This window comes from Carica papaya, chromosome 8 (genome assembly GCF_054855325.1).
Source record: "Carica papaya isolate Zhongbai chromosome 8, ASM5485532v1, whole genome shotgun sequence".
NCBI classification, from domain to species: domain Eukaryota; kingdom Viridiplantae; phylum Streptophyta; class Magnoliopsida; order Brassicales; family Caricaceae; genus Carica; species Carica papaya.
The window spans coordinates 10802638-10811997 of record NC_142316.1 but is presented as its reverse complement, the minus strand read 5'-3'; the positions used below and the strand labels follow the sequence as shown (position 1 = coordinate 10811997).

The following is a 9360-nucleotide window of genomic DNA, read 5'->3' as shown; positions in this document are numbered from 1 at the left end:
GAGACTCTAAATTTTTTTATTTATATTACTAAACAAAAGTATGAAATATTAACTTTAATAAGTCTAGCTTCAAATTTTTTCTCCGTATCACCGCTCACTCTGTAGCTGTATATTCGGTATCTGAAGGGTGATAGAAGGGGTGAGATAAAACATCCTAACTAATAATGTTATGAAATCACAGTATAGTATATGCAATATATAGTTTCTTTACAGACAACAAAATATATACCATATAATCTTTCTAAAACAAATATACGAATTAGAAGAAAAATGCACAAATAAGAAAATAGATTCATAATTGATTCGTTGTATATTTACTCACTATTATGAATGATTAATCAGTTACCATATATTATGTGTATGCACACATAATTATCACTAGTTTTTCATGTACCTGAATACGGAACAGTTAGGGTATGCAGATCAGATTGGTTTCTCATACACCCAAACACAGAACGGTTATGTATAGGAATACACTTATTATTTTGCCAATACACCCAAATACGAAATGGTTATGTACGACTACATTAAAGTCTAGCATAATGCATATGCTTTCAGAATAACTCATTTTCATAATGAGTGATGCACACATATCAAATTCACATTTCGAAAATACAAAGCAAAATAACACTTATATCGAAGCAAAACTTTAACAAATACTTACTTAGTAAATATGAAAGACAAATCAAACATTTTTATGTTTTTATATTGAAAGTGCGTAAAATACTTCAAAATTACGTAGGCTATAAATCTATAATATCCACTTACCTTAGGTTCTTAGCAGTCACAATCTTAATCCCGATAGAGTTTCAGCTTTATTTATGACATTTTTCTCTAAAAAATTTTGTAGAGTTTCAAAATGATTTTTGATCACTTTCTTAACTCAAAAATATCCAATACAATACTCAAAAACTAATCTTGAAAATTAAAGAGAAACTGGACTTCAAAACTTAAGAAAAAAACTTACATTTATAATGGTTTATAACATTCTTTTGACTATAAGCCTTCCTTCTCTTCTTTTCCTCTTCTTTTACTCTCACGAATTTAATAGAATTTCTCCAAAGTTTTTATTTAACACCTCACAATACTCTAAAAAATCACATATTTCAAACTTTCTTTTTTCCTCACCTCTACACTTCTCACTATTTTCTCTCATCGGGAATGTCTCTTCTTCCCTTCTCCCATCCCCTATTTATAGGAGTGGGGAGCCATGAGAGAAAGATTACCACAATTCCGTCATACCATTTCATCTAAAAGTTGTCACCTTTCATCATGTCACTTCATCTAAAAGGTTATCACTTTTCACATACTAATTTATATAAAAGATTACCACTTTTCACATGCCACTTCATTTAAAAGATTACCACTTTTCACATATTATTTCATCTAAAAGATTACCACTTTTGACATGTCACTTCATCCAAAAGTTTATACTTTCTGTTATATCACTTCATTTAAAAGTTACCATTTTTTAAATGTCACTTTATTTAAAATTTGTCACTTTTTGTTATGTTATTTCATCTAAAATTATTACTTTTCATTATAACTCTTCACCTAAAAGGCTCTCACATTTTTTCATACCTTTTCATGTTTATTCTATTTCTTTCATCCTTATATATCATTTTTTTATTTGACTCTAAATTATATTCTTAACCTTATTATATATTTTCAAACACATATAAAACCTAAATTAAATATATAAAACATAAAAAATTAATTCGAAAGTATTTTTAAGCTATCACGCCCAAATAGATTCCTATTAGTATAATTCTCAGGAGCTATATTAACGAAACAATGACCTAGAATGGCAATATTCTTCCTTACTATAAATCAATTTCCATGTGCTAATTTATTAGTTAAAATAAAAAAAAGTTATTCTTTCTTTAAATAGAATATTTCATATACTAAAACTAAACATAAAAGAAATAATATTTATGAAAAACATATATACAACTCATATGTTAATTAAATTTTAAGTGACTATTTGAGAGACAATTTGTAACCAAAAAATAATTTTCAAGGAAAATTTGTTTCGATTTAATATATACATATATATTGTGATGCCCTATTTCCCACTAAGGGTTACACTCGTCAAACACTGACTAATTCGAAAAATTAGTCTGTTATAACACATTTAATACAAAAAAATATAAATTATTTATCACTTGTAACATTGTAATATTAATTTACAAAAGCATGAGGTACAAAATTCGTAGAGTCAAAGCTAAAATCTACCTTACTTGTACAAAGTAGAATACAAAATTCTAATTTAGGTGCTACTGTCCCTCTTCTCTAATACGAAAAAGATGAAAATTTAATTAGGTGAGTATTTCAACATGCTCAGTAAGTATATAAAGTAGACTACACCTTAGACATGCGACATACAATATACAATTAATCATATATGTAAAATTTTTCTTTTCCTTTTAAGAAAACCATGAACTTTAAACAAAAATATTTTTAACTATAACCTATAAGTCCTATAGTGTAAGTTTTGTGAAAGTTTGTTTGATGATTATTGTTGTTCTGTTTTCCTATTATTCTTTTTCTAGTTATGTTCATCAATTCTCGCTCCTAAGCATAGTGTCACTAATAGAACTAGTATCATTGTGGGATTAGAATTCCCATTACCTCATGGGCAGGAACACATACACTCATACACGAATTGGTCACAATAGTTTGTCATAGGTGATCCATAATAGAACATCCATTTCAACCATGTCTGGAAGGGCTTTCATCCACCCATAGGCAAGATTCATCACTCGTTAAATTTCAGTCATATTGTTATAACGTATTTCAAAGGTTTTGTTTTAGTAAGTTCTTTGTTTTTTACTTGCTTATATAGTTGTTTTGTCTCTTGAGTTTTATTTAATTAGTTATTGTTTGGCTTGATAATTGGTTGTATTGATGTATTTGTATATTTATTTATGTTTTACATCTCTTGCTAAGCTATTTACATTCTCTAAGAACTTTGTGACATGTGAAAATTCTTTAATTACACACACATCTTATTCCTCTTTTCAATATATACTCTATTTTATCTATAATATCTGGGCCTAAAATTTAGTCTGGGATTAATTTTAAAATTTAAAAAATATATAAAAATATAATTTTAAAATTAATAAATTTTTATTTAATGTGAAATTAAGGAAAAAAAATAGGTTGAGGATAAAATTAAAAATAATTTTAGGAAAAAGGAATGAAAATTTGGGTTCAGATGGTGTTTTTGAAAGAAAAATCAGAAACTGATAGTCAAAATACAATTAAAGAAAATTGCACCATGTAGGACTGCACAGTCAGCAGCCTTGACGAACTGGAACGCGCTGCGTGGCAAGGCACGCTGAGTCGGTGCCACGCGGGAGGCCACGCTGGCAACTCGCATGCCCGCGATTGGATGGTCCGGAAGCGTTCCCGCGCGCGTGAACGGTCTGGATCCGTTCCCTCCTCAAGTGCGATCGGATGATCGCGATTAAATGTGATGAACAGTCCAGATTCGTTTTCTTTTTAAACGCAATCGGACGATTGAGATCAAATCACGATGAACGGTCCAGATTTATTTATTTTTTAAATGCGATTAAACGGTCCAAATTTAAGTGAGACGGGTATAAATATATCGCATCACACTGAACCCAAACTCTAGCCACTAGCCTCTCATCGGAGAAGAACTAGTCGCCGGAGAAGGGAGTTGACCGCTGCCCACCGCCTGCCGTCGCGCTGGAGCCACATCCGACCGTCAAAAAAGGTAAAAATTCTCCAATCCACTCAGAATTTGATTCCAAGCATCCCCATGACCAAATTGGAGCAAAAAAAAAGGCGGATGAGACAGAAATTGTGGGCAAAGCCCGACGTTGCCACCGCGGGCAAAACTCAAAACTGCCTCCAATGAGTCCCTTCTTTTTTCCTATTTCGTGCGATTTTTTTACCATTTTATCTACAGATTAATAGAAGAAAAACATTCAGCCACAAAGGTGAGCAATCGGAGCCGCAGCATTGGAAAATTTCGTCGCTGGTAGGTTTTCATTTTTTTGACTTTTTCTGGCCAACTGAGGCCCCCTAATGTATTTTCTCACAAGGATGTGTATAAAACCAGTCGAAAACGGTCAGGCCAAGGCAAACTGCCGCCGCAAGCAGTGGTGCCATCGCTGGAGCACGGCGGTGCCGCCGTGCCGGGATTCTAAAATTGATCGAAAAATATTTTTAATACTGATTTTGAATTTTTTGAAATATTTTTAGGTACGTGAAGCGTGTTTTAATCTCCGTAGAAAAATTAAGGAAACCCAGAGACCACAGTAGGTACAGTAAAAAGTTCGGTATTTCGGACACCGATTCGAGTAAGAATCCCTCACTTTATTCTCTATTATGAAATTGAAGATTAATAATCGGTAATATGGTATTTTGTGTAATTTAGAAAACTTTGAAAATAATTATAAGTTACTAATGGAGCCGGAACCGCTTAATTCTTTATTTGTCATGCTTAACTGATTGTTGAATTTAAAGTTTTAAATACATGATGATATATTAGAATGGTTGAATGATTCAGTTGTGCTTCCTTAGTATATATATTACTTGTCTTGCGTGATTTACGATTGATTTGTGAAATCGAAAATTAATATGCAAACGAAAAATTGATTGGTCACGTGAATTAATGAATAGTAGCCTTACTGGATATCCTGAGAATGGTGGATGAATCGGGTACATAGGGAACCCTACCGTGAACGTTGGCTTATACTAGACGGAGTATCGAAGAATAGTATTTTTGGCGCTTATACCAGACGGTGTATGAGGACAACCCAATTCACCCTCATACTGGACGGAGTATTGAAGAATGATAGTTTTAGCGCTCATACCGGACGGGGTATGGAGACAATCGATTAATTGACAACGTTGAATATTGGGTCACATGTAGTGAGACATCTTTATGGGCCTTCAGGGATACCAGTAGCCAAATAAAAAGAAAAAGTGATTGTTATTGCTTACTTGAAAATGAAATTGCAATGTTATTTGAATTATTATATCTCTATAGGTCAATTTTGAAAATCTCGCAACAGTAAATATATGTAATAAATGATTTTTTCTTATGATAAATGAATTTACTTAAATCAAGAACTCCATTGATTTTTTTGTTTATTTTCTTGATTTTCCTAATTTCTTTTAGAAGAGAGATTCTTATATTCTTATTGGACATTCTAAATTAGTGTGATATTCTTACTATATTAGTGTAGCTCACTCTTTCATTAACTATTTCAGATCAAGAGGATCAAGATTCAGATCCTGATCAATGAGAGGATTGTGAATAAGTTTACCGTCCGAACTTCCTTCAAAAGCTAGTGAAGATCATCTTAGAATATTCGGTTATTGATTTTTTTGTTTATTTTCTTGATTTTCCTAATTTCTTTTAGAAGAGAGATTCTTATATTCTTATTGGACATTCTAAATTATTGTGTAAAGAATATAAATTTTAAATTTTATTATTTCGCTTCCGCATTTAATTCACAACTTTATTTTCTTTTAAATTTCAAGCCTTTACATTATCAATTTACTTTTTTTTTCATTTTCAATGAATTTCTCATTCACTCAGCTTTGTTTTGCATTGTTAATTTGAAATTTAATGTTGTGAATAATCTTATTAATTTATTGTGTTTATGTTGCTATTTTAGTTATTATTAATTTATTTTGTGTATTCATTTGTGTTCCAATTTTATTTTATTTAGTTACAATTTTAAAATAATCTTCACTAACTTACCCATAGCGTATGGTGCATTTATATACTTTAAATTCTTTTCAAATTTTACACTCAATCTGTCTAAAGTTCATATTTTTCTCTTTACTTATTTTTATGATATGATAAATTCATTTAATTTGAAATTTATAGATTTAATGCAAGTTTATTTTATTTGATGCTTTAATTTATTTCTGATTTATTATTTTTGTTTAAAAATTTATTTTTTGATTCTAAATCCTATTTTCATCCTACTTTACTGTCTTCATTATTTTCTTCTCATTTCTTTTTATCCCAGTTAACTTAATTTACATGCTAATCATTCTAACCCTGCACATTAACTTATTTTCATTTTGGCCAACCTAATAATCATTTCCCCTTTAGCCATTTTAACACAATTTACTAGTTAATGTTTTAATTAGTTTTGTTTTAAATTTTATTTATTTATTTATTTGTATTCAACTTATTTTCCTCATTAATCTACATTCTTTTTGCCAACCATTTTAATTTTATAAGCACTAAACATACCCATTAGCATACAAGCTTACTAATCTATTCACAATCATCCACATCATCATCATCATCATCATATATAATCAGCAAGAAATCATGCATAATCCGCTCAAGCAGCGAGCAACATGAATGAAATCCATTTTCACACATTCCACCTTACCGTAATTTGGTTATTAATTTTCCATTTCTTATTTCTTAATTTTATCCAAAACTTCTTAAATTTTTATTTCGAAATCCTTTTGAAAACATGTACGTGTGGTTTCAGATTAGTTACTAAATATACTTACCTTTTCATATGACTAAGGCGATTAAGCTCTATAACATAATCCCCAAATCCATTTTCAACCTAAAATGAAACTACATAATTGTTAATAAGAACTTTTCACCTGAAATCAAATATAAGGATTTTCCGAACACTTACCCAACCTCTTCGCGCAATGCTTAGATCGACAAATCATAAAAACATGGAATTTAAACCTGAAATGGAAGATCTCATCTCAATTAGTGAAAAGACCAAGATTTCATATCTCTAAAACATGAATGCATATTCGATTCTATGCATTTTTTGTAACTTTAATCAAACTTCTACTCTAAACAACTCAACTAAAACATATCTAACACTAATATACTCAAATTAATCTAATTTAAGTAAAATTGAATGATGCAAAGATTTCGAGTTTTCGGGTTTACCTTGAACTGGGTTCGGGATTCCCAAAGGAAACATTTCTGGTTCGCTGCATGAAGCGGTTGGACCAGGCTTGGACCTGAATGCAAAAAGAGAACCGGGTTAGAGGTCGATCAGATCAATGGAAAACAAAAACCTAAGACTCCCCTTACCTTGCGGCAGCAAAAAGAGGCGCAGGTTGTGGCCTCCGGGTTTCCTTCGCGCACAAGGCCCTCACATGCACGTCAATCTCTTTATTTCTGCCCTTGGGTTTTCATAGGCACCACCGTGCACATCGCTTCCTCTCTTTCCTTTTCCCTCGCTCACTCCCACGGCGGCATGGACGCCATCCGTGAATCGGAGGCTCTTGACCTCGCCTCCCCTTGCGGCGAAATCTCTCATCCCGCTCGCTTGTGGCTGTAACTACGCACACCTCCTCTTCCCTCGCTTGCTCATGGGCGTATCAATAACTCCCCTTACCTTGCTTGCTCGTGACTTATTTTTCCTCCCTCTCGCACTCGTGGTCATAGCTGCGTACGCTCTCCTCTTTCTCTTCTTCTGCTTGCAGCCTAAGCCGCTTACGTCTCTCTCCTCCTCTCACTCACTCGTGGCCACAACCACTCGCGAGCTTCCCCTTTTTCTCTCTCCTGCTTGCGGTTACTATCACAAGCCCTCTCTTCTCTGTTTTCTCGCTTCCCCTCACTCGAGGTCGCCACCACAAGCCTCCTCTTTTTCTTCTCCCCTCCCTTGCTTACAGTCACCACTGCGAGTGCTTCCTTTCTCCCTCTCTTGGTGGAGATCGTCACTGCACGATCTCCTTCTTTGTCCCTCTCACTTGATGGCACTCGATCCTGAATGAAGGAAAACCTAATCGAGTTTTCTTAAATTCACCCTTTTTTCGCCCATTAGATCTTCACCGTGAGATTTGGCTCATTTACTCGATCGTTCGATTGGCTTGCGCAAGATTCATATATGGGCGTTTGTTTGAATTTAGAAAGGAAGTCCATCTGTAGTTTGGGTGGGAAATCACTACGATTGTTGGATCGCACATTGATTGAGAACGAATATTGGCCATTGGATCAGCCTGGCAAGACGCGATCCTGGCCGTTCGTTTCAATTCTTGTGGGGAATGGCTCCCAATATCGCGTTTAGTTGGAAATCATCCTCACTGTTGGATCACAATCCAAGTGCGAATGGGCTCAAAATCGTCTGATCTACATCAATGCATGCAGACTGTCGGATGGCCCTTACACGAGGATCGCCGTGCACGCAAGCGTACCCTACATGGCCGCCACATGGCAGACGGCCTTTAGGGTCGCGGCCACGTCAAATGCTCATGCGACCTAGCTTTCTGTAATTTCCTTCGTTTAGATCCCTGGACCCTATCTTTACATCCAAAAGGTCCCTGAATTTTTTTTATTTTTCTTGTTTAGGTCTCTAAACTCCTATTTTATTTAATTTTGGATTTAAAATTATTTTTAAATTTTCTTTGAATTTATTTCACAATATTTTATTTAAATAATACCCATTTCTTTTAGAAATTAATTCCTATTTTTCCTAATAATTTTATTTTATTAATTTACGTATTTTAATATTTTTTTTTAATAATTTTAATTCTATTAATCAACGGATTTTAATATTTTTAAAACCCTTCCCAATTTATTTTCTTTTCTGATTTTTTCTCAGATTTTATAAACAATCGAATCCTAATTGCGGGTTGTTACATATATATTAAAGCATTAATTAGGATATTAAAAGGAAAAAAAAAAAAATCTTCATGTTTACAAGGATGTATATATCCTCTATGTATATTGTGGATTGAGTATACATCCTTTCAGATGTCTACATACAAATAAAGAAATAATATTATATGTATGTATTTAATTAATTTCTAGAAAAATACATATACAGAGATTGTAGAATAATATACACCAAAATCAGTTGATGATATACTTTAATACATGAATTTAGTTATTAATTAATTGTAGAAATGGTTACTATTGGTTGATGATTTATGGTTTAATACGGTGAAGATAGGATACAATATATATGTACAAAAGATTTCTATAATACACTTCCAATAACTCTTGTCTTTTGGACATAGTATATTATGATTAATAACTTTTTTATTTGCTTATAAATTTTGGACATACTACAAAAGATTTCTATAATACACTTTATAGTTATCTGGCACATCTAATTTTGTAATGTAATAATTAAGTTTATACTTCATAATTCTTAACTAGGTAAAGCTCAGGCCCAATTTAAAACAATTTTTTCTAAAAAAATAATTAATTATGTTATATATATACAACAAAGTAGAAAAAGAAGTTTTTATTGAGAATAAGATAATGAAATTAAAAATAAAATTTAGAAAATGTAAAGGAAGAAAGAACATACGTATTTGAGAAGAAAAAATATAAGATAATTGAGGAATAAAAAATAAAAAAGGAAAAAGATGACT

At 32.2% G+C, this 9360-nt stretch overlaps 1 long non-coding RNA gene across 1 annotated transcript; it reads right to left on the bottom strand.

Moving 5' to 3' along the window:
- Window positions 1-2133: 2133 nt before the first annotated feature.
- Window positions 2134-8149, bottom strand: LOC148241942 (uncharacterized). The gene is made up of 3 exons (XR_015814010.1): window positions 7070-8149; window positions 6923-6996; window positions 2134-6709 (listed from the first exon to the last, which is right to left on the bottom strand). It is a non-coding gene; the product is annotated as an uncharacterized LOC148241942 (long non-coding RNA).
- Between the last annotated feature and the right edge of the window lie 1211 nt (window positions 8150-9360).